The sequence below is a fragment of the Temnothorax americanus genome, unplaced genomic scaffold (assembly GCF_048541705.1).
Source record: "Temnothorax americanus isolate GAGA-0224 unplaced genomic scaffold, ASM4854170v1 Scaffold6, whole genome shotgun sequence".
NCBI classification, from domain to species: Eukaryota; Metazoa; Arthropoda; class Insecta; order Hymenoptera; family Formicidae; genus Temnothorax; species Temnothorax americanus.
In genome coordinates this window covers 792,115-805,376 of record NW_027509751.1, presented here as the reverse complement: position 1 = coordinate 805,376, position 13,262 = coordinate 792,115, and the positions used below count along the sequence as shown (strand labels likewise).

The following is a 13,262-nucleotide window of genomic DNA, read 5'->3' as shown; positions in this document are numbered from 1 at the left end:
ACCCGAGCAGGCAATCACGGATCGGCCACTTAGCGGCGCGACTTTCCAAAAAGCGGCTCTTCTAACTAGCTAACCGCAGGTATCGGTGAAACACACTCCCGGATTCACGGCGGAACGTCACCGCCGTTAACGGGTAGCAGCGGCCCCGACTTTACAATTTCCGGCGATGCATAACCAATTAGCGGCGGCGGACCAAGTCCCCGTCTGTCGTCGTCCACGCGAAGGAGCGCTTGTTAAATGGCACTAATACGAGCCGTGCAAAGCGACAACGAACGTCCCCTAAAATTGTCAACGCGCGTTGGATTCTATGAGCACACCGAGCTGAGTCAAGTCTCAAAGACGGTGAAATGTTGTTTTGAGATTCCATCCGGCTCCGCATGCAAATGTATCGAAAGCAAAGCGTGCCTCGTATAGGCGGTCGTAAAACCTCGCAGGAAGCGTCAAATTTGACGAACGGCATCTCTTAAAATAGACATTAAAAATAAAAGATATTTAGAAATATGTCTGTTGAATTCTTTTTGCCAATAATTTCTTTCGCGAGGAGAATGAATAATAAATATTCGTTCCCCGTTCGCGTTGACGACAGGGTTTAAAAGGGTACGAGAGCGACGACAACGTTAATTATCGTCGTCCACGCGAAACGAGGAATCAACCAACCGACGCGGCTCTTCGGCATCTCGACCGAACCAAGCCGAAAATGGAGAGCTAGGAAATTATGAGCCGGTACACGCGTGGCCAGGGGTAATTGAAAATAATTGGCTGGCCAGTTATACGCGAGTCGGGACACGAAGCGGGCATAAATCTCCGGTAATTCGTTGTATAAAGGAGAGACCGCTCGCGTAATGACGCGAGCCGCTCTGCGAGAGACAAAGAGCGATCACCGGGGCAGAACGCGAGGCTGGATCGAAGACAAGAAAATCGATTCTTCTTTCGACGCTCGGCGATCTCACCATTTATCTTTAGTATTTAATCATTTGTAAGATAATATTGCGAATATAATGTAAGAATAAAAAATCTGTATAAAATCAAATAATAATAAAATAATTAAAACATTATTATCTGGATATAATAAAAGTCCGATTACAAATTGCTGGTTCAGTAAATCAACGTTAATATCAAAGATAGTGAATTTAATTAACTTGGCAAATTCTCTCATCCAATAAATTAATTGATAGATACGCTAGTCGACGAGTTGTAAGTAGCTTACGGTCCAACGTGACGGCGATAAAGCGGAGGAAATAACACGCGGAGGAAATGGCGCGTGTATTTAATTCGAGGATACAAAGGCGGAAGCCGGCGAGATTGGCAAACTTGTTCGCGGCGGTAGACCAAGGAAATATACATAATATCTGCAGATACGGAGTCACATTAGACGTCGTTAATTAATTGAGGGAGCGAAGATAAGCGATACGCCGAGAGAGGCGGAAAAAGATATTTGATGAACATCTGAAGATTAAAGTAAATATGCTTGCGCTTGCATCGTGCACATACTTGAAGAAGATAGATCTGTTCATTTTAATAAAAGGATCTATTATGATCCCGTCGCGTAGCATCGTATAATGCTTTCGTTGACTTAACATGCTGCACGCGATGTTTGAGGTAGAGATAGATGGAAATAACGTATACACAAAGGATCGTTTGAAGTATAGCTTCGAGCGTGTTGTCTTAACACTTAAAGGATGGAAGATCCCACAGCTACCATTCCCCCCCTTCGGTCGGTTGCTGTACTTCGATTATTAAGCAGATACCGAAATGACAGGCGCTACGCGACAAATATATACTCCCATTGTATTCAAATCACTTTCAGTTTTTCAGGAATAATTACGTCTTCTTCTCGTTTCGTCGGCGAATAGTAAAGATACCATCTGTCAGAGAATTCTGCAGATAAATGACATTAAGGAAAACGAAGTTGACCGTATAAATCGCGTACGAATCGCGTGCGTGCGTGCGAGCGTGCGTGTACATCCGCTCTCGGCGTTGCCTTCTTGGACCACGGCCCACACTGCCTGTTATTCATATTCTCTCTGATTGAGATGGAATGCTGTCGTGGCTAGGGCTCGTCCCTCCCCCGGTACCCCGTGCGGCCTTTCTCCCCTCGCCACAGGACGTCTCTCATACGCCTGGATCGTCTGAACCCTGGACCAGTTCTGCCACTATAGTTCCGAGCGCGAAATCAAGTCCAAATCAATCTAAACCGACATCTAAATGCCGCGTCATTGTTTACATCTTCTTCATATCGCGCTAAGACATTTAATTTCGCAGCAGCAATCCTAAAAATCGGATTTTGAAAAATAACTTGGAAATAACTATAAAATAACTAGGAACATGAAAATATAACCAGTAACCGTAAATAACGGCTAGAAATTATTACACTTTCACATAACGTATAAAAATTTGTATGTACGTAATAAAAATTGCTATCTCCCGCCTCTTTCATTATCCGCGCAACTGGTTTCTGACGCGCTTTTCATTCGTGCGCTAAAGGTCTCTGTCGTAAAACGAATGGCGCGCGTATCGAGATAGATCAAGAGCGATAATCATTTTGATAAGAACTTAATTAACGCGCGATGTATCTCGCGAACCGGTGTACAACCAGTACAACGCACGCGCGCAACGAGCCACGGCTCGGAAAAGATATTACCAAGATTCCGCGCCGACATGCGTGTCCTGCGGCGCGTTCTACGCTTTTGTGCCATCTTGCCTCCCGCTCTTTTATTTTTGCCTCTCTCTTTCACTCTCTCCCCTTGCCTTATCGCCATAAAGATATCGCTTCGATTATTACCGTATTATCGTGGATTCACGCCTTGCGGTCGTATAAATGCCGGTAGCGGAGCCGATACTGATCGTTCCCGGCGTCTATAATCGTAACCCATGTGCGTAATTCTTCCGAGAGAAGATCGAATATTCATAATCTTCTCTTTCGTGTGCGGGCCGTAAAATTTCTTAAAATTGGAGGGAATCGAGGATGAAGTACCGCTCGAGAAAAACAGCTCCCCGATAGCGCGATGCTCTTTTTATATTGAGGTAAAACGGAAATATCGATATCGAAATATGACATACGATGCTGTAAAATAAAAGAAAGATTCATAAATTATAGCGTTATTCGATGCGACGATCGTTACCGCGATCAGAGGGGAACCAACGACGACACAAGTGCAAACACTACGTTAAGCTAACTACATATACGTCCACAATAAGAAGCTACAGTTGCATGACAGCTGTTGCGGGCGGTAATAATGAGTCGTCCTGACTGGAACGTAATCTCAGTGGGATCGGGCAACGCGTGACAAAAATAGTGTTGCACGACTATATATATATCGCGATATCGCGTGCAAGCGCGGTTTCCGTAAAACAAAGATCACGCATAGGCTGCTGCTTTCCCAACATGTGTGACCGTGCATTTAATCGATATTAAATACTGAAAATAATCTCGCCTAACGAATTTCCCTTGCTGTACGTTGCCTTGTTAAGTTAAGAATGCCATTTTCAGTATCTGATAATTAGATTTCATCTTATAATTATATTTACTGCAATAAATTAATATCTATGTAATTTTATAATTTATAACATAAATCTCTTGACCGTTGAGCAAATTTTGGGATCAAGTAACATCAGAAATTAGCACAGATCCGAAGAAAAAAAATGGGTAAATTTTCCAGCGCAGTGGCATTAACGTTTTAAAAATGTGATTAACATTCCACGATGAAAAATGTCGCGCCGCATCATGGCTATCGTGACGCGTTGCGGCGCGGGGCGAGGGCGACGGGTTTATATTACACCGTCGGGACAGCTATAAGTATTTCAATCAACGGCATGCACGCGATAATTAATCACGGCTCGCGCGGGGATGCAATTTCGCGCGGTCAACGACGAAAATAACGTTCGTGGATAATCCGACGACGACGACGACGACGACGACGACGTGCGCTGGCAGAACCGTCTTCGAGACCGCGCGAACGATCTTCCCGATCGCGCGCGAGGAGGCCGCTTCAATTAATTCCGTCCCGTTTAAGAAGACGACGACGACGACGGCCACAAGATAATCTTGCCGGGCATATTTTGCCGAACTGGCTGCCGGTTTCTCCCCTATCGTCATTACGGCGCGGCAGTTCTCATTACCTTCAGGTCGGTAGCTGATCGGTATTTGACACTGAAGCGCATACACGGGGTCTTATCCGCTCTTTTTCGATCCGCGGGCCCGGTTAACCGCCTTTCCTCCGCCCATCGTCGCGCGAAAGATCGACATCGCTTTATCGGTAAGCGATCTTCGCGAATTCAGTTCGTCCCGCGAAGCGAGAGACGACGAGGGACGCAGTGGTCATAACGTGGGAACTGTCTCGCTCGATCTTAATTATCTCGCGGCGCGGCGCGGCGCGGCGCGGCGCGGCGATCGTTATTTAAGCGAGCATCCGCGCGAGCATTCACGCCGCGTCTTCGCGCTCGATTCCGTTCAATTTATATTTAGATCGAGGCGTCGTCGTCAAAGCGAAATGGCTAATTTAATTTCGAAGGTACGAAAAAACGTCCGCGCCACGAGAACGCGGCGATAAGTCATTAATAATTCATCCCGCACGCTCGGGGCTATACAACTCGATGAAGAAGAACATCGAATTTTATGCGTTGTTGCATCTTACGGATAAATGCACAAAAATATCGGAAAATGAATAATTAAATATGCGGAGAAGGTGAGTTTCTTTCTTCATTTTGTAGTTATTCGAATAAATAAGTTTTCTTAATTCTAATTTATTAATCATGGTTTTCAACTAATTAATATAAAACTAAGGTAAACATTTAAAAACATCATTCCATCTAAGAAATATTCCTTGGAATTTTGTTGTGATAATTTAATTTAATATTAATAGAATTAGCATTTTACAAAAAATATTTAATAACATTCCAAAGATATTCAATACATTTGAATTATTATTACTTTTGCACAATTATTATTTGCGTATTGATGAAATTTAATTAATTTAGTGAGATATTTTTAATGACTCATTTCTTTGCGCCTCTCGATAGGCTTGATATTCTGCGTTTTAAAACTTAGTCACCCAACATTCTTTAATCGCAAAAAATTCCTATCTTTAGTCAACGTATTTAGTCATCGACCAACACACGTGTGCTCGGAAAACGTTATTTTTATATCGAACTAGAAAGAGAGAGAGAGAGAGAGAGAGAGAGAGAGAGAGAGAGAGAGAGAGAGAGAGAGAGAGAGAGAGAGAGAGAGAAATGACGAAGCGAAGGAACCATTTAGCCTTGACTCCGTCAAGTTACGAACTTCCCCGATTATTAATGTGAGCATTATTGCACCATTACGTAACGCGTGGTTATCTTCGACGAGTAACAAAGGAAACAGTGCGCCTATCTTAACGGGCCATTGTTATTCGAATAATGGTTTATGAAATGAATAGCGCAATCCCAAAGGTATAGACGCATATAACAACGAAAAACTCGTTGCGGCTGTCGTAACTCGTTGCCAATTCTCGCCAGTGTGCATTATATAACGGAAACTCGTGCACAAACGCTCGGGGATTTATTTTACGATTGACAAACCGACCCTTCCGCAACAGAATATATATCTATGCAGATGGGCAAAGGATTTTGATATTTATTCGAAATATATGGCGAGATACATTAAAATTCAAATTTAAAAAAATATAAAGTTGTCTATTTTCTCCAATTTGTGTGTGTGTGTGTGTTTGTTAAAAATATGTTTTTCTTTTCAATAAGATCTATTGAGAATAGATACCTTAAGAGGGTTTTCTTATTTCCTATTTTCGCGTATGAGAAAGTTTTATCCCTCGAAATCTGCAGAGTAATTAAATTAAAAAAAAAACTTTGGTCGCGCGAAGGATATCCATAGAAATCGTCTCTCACTCTCTACAACAAGGAAATCATTTGTCAACCTCGCACCCGTACTTTCAACAGAGGCATTCGTCCATTTTTCGGGTAGCCTTTTTTATTCAGCCTCGACGCATGTGTCACTGCCACGTGGCGGACCCCGCTGACCTTGAATAGTCAGCGAGACACACCGGTCGATGGAGATGTCCGTGGGATGTACGCGTGTATGTATATAGCGGGCTCGAAATGCAAATGAGATACTTCCACGAATTCATCGATGCTAATGGTATGATAATGTATGACGAGAGGTTCGCGAGCTATTTCGCCGAATAAAAGCCGATTGTTGCAAATACTATGTTGCAAATAAATAACGTAATATGCAGTATCTGATGAGATTAAATCGACCCTCCTCTTACGTAATTTCATTCTAACAAAATCTTCCTTTCTCCTGCGAAGACCTGTCGATCGTCCGTTATATCATCGCGATTGTGTCAATATAATAAAACTCTTTAATTTACTTGTGGGAAATGGTGTAACGTACTCCTGTATGTGTATTTATTGTTCTTGTCGATAACATCTCGAGCGGCATGTGTTACTCGTTTAGAATTGCGAGATAAAACGCGACGCGGACGAGAGGCCGTACGGCAGGAATCAGACCGTGAAGGAACGAACGCGCCGATGCGATGGTGTTCGCATCTATCCATAGATACCGTCATCGCAGGCCCAACGGAGCAACAACAAGGTAGCCATCTGATATACATCGAGACACCGATGAGCTGTCTGGAGGTTAAATCGTGCGTCGTCAACCGGGAACGATGCAACCGGCGCAGCGCGCGGCACGACGCGCGGCGAGCCGGTGAGCTCGAGATGTAGCCCGATGGTGGCGTTAGGTCAAGGGTTCGCTGAATTTTCATGAGAATCACGCCGGTACGGTGAATAAAAATGTCTCGCGTGTCGCGCCAAGTGCAAAATCTGCGTTACACGCGGAATAACAACCGTATGCATGTGAATGTAATGGGCGAACATCGATTTAGCGTCGCGCTTACGAAAGTCGTGAATTGGAGTTTCTCAAACTTTCTTTACGTCACCATATGATAAACGATATCTTCCTCCTCGCAGGAGTTTTTTTGTAGAACCAAAAAATGTGTCTAATTAATAAAGTTGAATAATTGAATTGAAAAACTACGAATATTGAGAGAGATATATAACTCTTTAAGATTCATATATTCAATAAGCACATCAATAAAGTCTACTTATTATTTTTAGACAAAAAAGATTGATAAATGAATACTTTAACAAAAGATTAAATTTTATCAATTTTAAGATGCGAGTGAATAAAGAATGTCTGACAAATTAATAATATATACAAATCTTAATAGGAAGTATAGAGAAATCGGAAGTGTTTAAAATCCTCTTCGAAACGAGTAGGACTGAATTTATTGGCCTCGGCGTAGCAGCCGGTAAAACAAGAGAAACATATTCTACAATAGCATGAACGTTGAATACGTGACGCTGAGTCATTTGCGTTGACTTGAACGACGTGTTCTACGGACAATAAACTTATACCGGTTGTTACGGACATAAAATGCGGGTCCATCGTGACAGCACGAGCGTAAGAATAATCCGAAAATAAGAGTCGTGCAGAATACAAATATATTCTATTCCCAGCAGCGCCGAGCGACGCTAACAATAAGTTATGCGAATAAAGATTATATCCGGAAATTAAAAATTACAAATTTTATCAGAAAACAGAAGCCAAGCGCTGTTACTTTGAAATAAAAATAACCAAAGACCGAACGGTTAAAAAAAAAAAAAGACATGTCTATTATAATTTACGTCAATTAATATTAATTGAAATTTACGTAAATTTCGTGGGATCGCGGTTGAAAAACATTTTGCGGTTAAAGCAACCGGTTCAACCGTACTGTCGCTAATTAGAATTCTACAAAGTGACGTTTCTCGCAAATTGCAAGCTATATACTCGCGGCACGCAAACGACACGTATGTCCCGACGATTCCACAACGTGACATTATTTTGTCCTCCACACATAACGCGCCGGGGTCGTCTAGAGGTTGGTTGGAGTGGAGTACCGGGGCCGATAAACACTTCCACCGGCTGCTCTCTATCTCTTTTTTTCGCTGGTATAAAATGCGGGTCCACGGTGTCGAGTCAAGGATACGAAAGTGATACACGACTTCCAGCGTGATGTGTCTCACCTTGAACGACTGGCGGAATTATGGTTGCGAGCCACGCGTCGGCGGAATAAACGCGTGGGAGTAGATCTCCGATCGACAAGGAATCTCCCAGGATCCATTCTGAGAAATAATTTTAAAAAAAACATTCGCTACGCACCTTCGAAGAACGCGAGAACGTAGCGATCGACGGAACTAGTCACGCTCGAGGCGATTTATTGTGTTGCGGCGACAGTTATATAAATACGAAACGGAAATACTCGTTATATATATATATATATATATATATATATATATATATATAGTACTTGTGATATATATATATATATATATATATATATATATATATATATCACAAGTTTCACAAAATGTATCAATTCTCGAGATAAAACTTATCTCTTGGCAGCGATAAGGATTACAACACAATAGAGTTGAGAATTATATACGTTGTCTGATTTTCCTTCAATAATTTCGTTTTTTGTTAGATTAAGATCAGATTCCGACGTGGCACTTTGATAACGAAAGAAATAATTTTAGTATAAACTTGATGATTACGTATACGTTAAGCTGTATAACAATCTGTAAATGTGGTGATCTCAAAATATACCTGATCAAGCGTCGCGCTACATTTTCAGCAGAGGTATTACGTATTCCTGCACGATAACTCGTATTAACACCGTTTGCGGTGACGACGACCGCAAGGTTTCGTCCGCGCGTCGCCGACTGAAACGGATCGTTCGTTTTTTCCGTAGCCGTAACCGCACCGCGAAAATCATGAGTCAAAGATGAGGGCAAAAGGGTAAAGGAACCCGCGCGACCGCACGGTCCGCAACGAAAAGGGTGTACGACGCCGGATCCTCGAGACTCGTGGGTTGAATTATGACCGTGGGAGCCTATAATCGTTAATTAAAGGCCCGTGTGTCCTTGGTTGACCCTTGAGTTAAACCGCGGCACGGCTTTCCGTGCAGAAAATGCAATCTGTTTCAAGCGGCGTGGCGTAGCCGAAAAACATAGGTACGTGAGACGAAGATCAGACGTTCGACTCTCGGACTCTCGTAAGTTGGAATTTGTAATTCACCTGATTCGTGCTGCGACAAACAGAATTCAGCAAGCAAGAATAACGAATAGATCGAATGAGTAATCCGCACGCGCGCGCGTTTTTCGTTTTCCGCATGCGCTTACGATCGTGATCGTCAATCATCGCGAGTTAAAAGCGCAATTTGTATCCGACGATACGATACCGCGGATTGGATAAAACCGAACATCCTGTTCCAACGGGCGGCCGCGTTCTGGCCGTTCGTTGCGGCTGTACAAGCGCGCCCTCCGCCCGGCCAAGATACGATCGTCCTAAGTGCCAGGAGATATACGGCCTACGATTGGCATGCACGAAACGTTACCACTTACATGTACGCCGGTATCCTCTACATCGTCCTCCTCTCTTCGTCTTCTTTTCCTATTCACCATCTTTCTTTGTGGAGAGAAGTTCCTCTCCCTTGTCGAATATTGGCTTGCGAAGTCACGCAAATGCTAGGATCGATCTAGAGCGATCGGGAAAGAGGCAGATAAGCTTTCCGTGATTTCCAAATGAAAATCATTTCAAATGTTGCGAGATGAAAATATCTCGCTAAAATAATTGAAAATTGATCGGAAAATTTTAAATTTTAAATAAATGATTAGATATCAAAACTATTATTTTTAATATCTACTTATGTAATTAAAAAGTTACAAACAAAATAAATTTTTATCGTTTAACGTCGAATATTATATACTATAGTTTAGACACTTGAAGAAAAATCAAGTTGCAGATACATATTTTCTAAATTTCAAGATAAAACACCTGTTAAAACTTGGTAACCGCACAACCGTTTTTGTTCCGTTCTTCATTTTAATCGAAACTCCAGAAATATTCGATCTACGCCACTGGTGTTGCACCGTGTTCGAAGCCACCGCGCGGTTACTGAACTCTCCACGAAATTAACGTCGCACCTGGCCGAATGAAATTAACGCCGGACGATAAAAGAAAGCGAGAGGACGATCAAAGAAAGTAGCGCGAGAAAAGGCCGAGAGAAAAAGAAAGAGAAAGAGAGAGAGAGAGAGAGAGAGAGAGAGAGAGAGAGAGAGGAGGAAAAAGGGTAAACTTGTCGACAGACTGGTCGACGCGAGGCCTATATAAAACTATCGCGCAACAAGGATACATTATTTTAATCTGACTTTACGTAGCACACAAGCTTATTTCATTTCAAACGGTTGAGCTGGGATTCGTGCAACTGTAACTATTTACTGAACATTTGTCGCTCCGCCGAATTTAGCGAGGTTTATAATTAAATCAAGAATTCGTATTTGGCTTTCACCGACCTTTCAACGAAATCATTAACAACGGCACTAAACGGACTTCAACCGCCATCAATGAATTATTGAAGTAATTATATCTAAATGTTAGCGTTGCTCAAACGGCGTGTTTCAACAACGATCAAGCAACAATTACAGAAATTACAGTGAACTATAGTACAACCGTTTTCAAAGTTCAAAGCAAATTCGCAGCTCGTAATGTCCGCTTTAGATACTTCATATTTAAAAGTGAAAGTTCCCTCACAAACAAATTATGGGCTCGGCTCATTCTTGTTCTAAAACCCCTTCTGTCTAATCATTTATGTAAAGCTAGATTATCACTCGCGTGTTCCGGGGTATCCAGGCACCCTTCCCTGCGCTACGCACGAGGCACGCACGCGGACGATGAACTCACTGCGAAATTAACGTCGCACCTGACCGAATTAAATTAACACCGTGCGATAAAAGAAAGTACAGAGGAGGCGAAAGAAAGGAGGTGGGCGAAGGGAACGCAAGGGATACCGAAGGGAAAGCGGTGGCGCCGTACCGACGATACCACGGTCGATTCGTCGGTCTCGTAGCCCTTACGCAAACCGATCGGGTTTGGGGTGGTTATATACCGACGTTAACGCCGGCATCGTTTACCCAGGGGTCTCATGGCGGCGACTCACGAAACAAGGGAGAAACGTCGCATAATGTGACTAACGTAATTAAGGTATAGCGACAAGGCCTATCCGCCCACGCCCTTCCAACTTCCTTCGTCGCATTCCCGCTACTCGAGGGTTATAAACGAGAACTTGAAAGTCACTCACCCACCGGGCATTGATTTCGTCGGAACTCCGCGTGAGATAAGCACTCGTGACAGTCACGCTCCCTTCGTGCTGCTATAAATATCTCTAACGATAATAATTAAAGCCACTGTGATCACTTGCGTCGTTCACGAGCAAACTTTGGTCATGAACATTTTAACATCCCGCCGATATTCCAAAGTTTGTCACGGTGTCAGATAAATCATTGTTCAAAATAACACGTATTATTCTGAATCGCAACTTTATTTTAATAATATCTATTTATGTCAAAAAAATAAACTAACGTATAATTTTAATTCTTGTTTGTCGATATTTTTTCCTTTTTTTAAGCGCCACGATTTTTTGGCTGTAACGCCACTCTTTCCAAGGTGTTGCATTCGAGAGGGGAGTCGAACCTTGAACTGAATTTCTTCCGATATGCGACGGTGGATATCGGTTTAAAACTATCGCCACGGTGTCGAGTTTGAAAATCCGGTCGCCGGTGGAGGCTACCGGTTGGACCACTTCGGCCGCATCAATTCACGATCCGATATCCCGTCGTCGAGAAAAAGCCACGCAAAAGTGATTCCAGGCACGCGTCTGTTCACGTCGCCAATTAATTCCTGCCGACCGCAGGCCCACAGGCAGGACTAGCGCGATTTTTATTTGGCTCGTGTTTTAGCCGGCTGATGCGCGTTCGCTGAGCAGGTGCACGATTTCTGCACGAATTATAACCAATTGCAAGATGTACGAAGTTGGAGAACAACTATATTTTGGCATTATGGTAGAGAAAATTGAGACATTTGCAATTCTCAGAAAAAACGTAACAAACTGAGATTTAAACATATTTCATAACACACACTCTATAGAATTAATATTAATAAATTCACTTTCTCTTAAAATATAAGGATATTTGGATTTGTAGTTTCGAAATTTAGAGGTAAAATCGACGAGAAGTAAGTGACCCATTGTTAACGCTCGGTAATTTTTTAAATCTTTAAATCTTCGTAATTATTCAATTTTTAAATATGCGCAATGTGTATCAGTAATTAAAATATTAAATTAAATTACCGTTAGCTACTCTCTTTTTCCGTAATCACGCTAATTAATTTCTTACGTATATTTCTCGATAAGAGACGCTTCTCCGACGAACGGGACTTTAAATTACGATCCGTGCGCGGCTAGATGAGAGAACGACGTAACAAGTCCTATCGTTTTATCGTAGTATTTATGTTCTATTATTCTCGATGTTAGCTCGTATATCGTCGGTCCGTTAAATTCCAAGACCGGAGAGAGCGCGAGAGGCGAGAGAGGGAAGCGCGGCTGTGAGACGTACCAGGGACATCGTGGTAGAGGTATCCTCACGACCAAGTAATGGGCCATTTATTTTCACTCGTTGACCCTCACCGAGACTAATGTGTCTCAGCAAGCTTTTTCGCATCCCTTGGCGGTGCGCCTTCACGTTCCGCCACTCAAGTGGTTTTTACAAGACGTTCCATACCAAACCAGCTGTCCTCCGGATTATAAAGCACCGAAACAAAAGCGCACGAGAGTTTGTAGCCCAAAATAAAATAGGGGCTTTATCATTGCTGTGGCAAAAGCCAATTAAACCCAGAACAAACGGGCAACAAGAGAGATAAAGGCGCCAGCGTCACAAAAATCATATTCGCAACTCGTTGAAACCTATTCCGCCAACATTGTTAATTCACAGCAGTAACGCAATGTGAGTGCTAACGATTCTTTCTCTTTAATTGTAATGGGCACTTTTCGCCGCGTGTAAATATATTTATATAAACGTAAAACAAATTCCGGGCAATATTATCCAGCTTTTCTTTTTCGATGTTCAAATACATCCGATCCGTTAAAAAAAAGTGTCGGTCGAGTTTGCGAACACTGTGTTCTGAATCACCACGCCAGACATCGCGAGACATCGTCAAGAATTCTATCAGGTCTCCCTTACGGCAAACGTTTATACGATGGCTCCAACACGATTTGCAGAAACCTTTACCATCGCGGACAGACGACGAGCGGAGCTTGAACCTTAGCTTAGGGGATGATGGGAGAGACCGGAGAAAACTTCGAGGGAATTGAACGCTAGAAAGACTCTCCTAC

At 42.7% G+C, this 13,262-nt stretch overlaps 1 protein-coding gene and 1 long non-coding RNA gene across 6 annotated transcripts in view; one reads left to right on the top strand and one right to left on the bottom strand.

The window, feature by feature from the left end:
* LOC143905197 (uncharacterized) overlaps window positions 1-13,262 on the bottom strand; it is a 210,914-nt gene that overhangs the window by 105,838 nt on the left and 91,814 nt on the right. The window lies entirely within an intron of this gene.
* LOC143905202 (uncharacterized) overlaps window positions 1-13,262 on the top strand; it is a 202,504-nt gene that overhangs the window by 187,816 nt on the left and 1,426 nt on the right. The window lies entirely within an intron of this gene.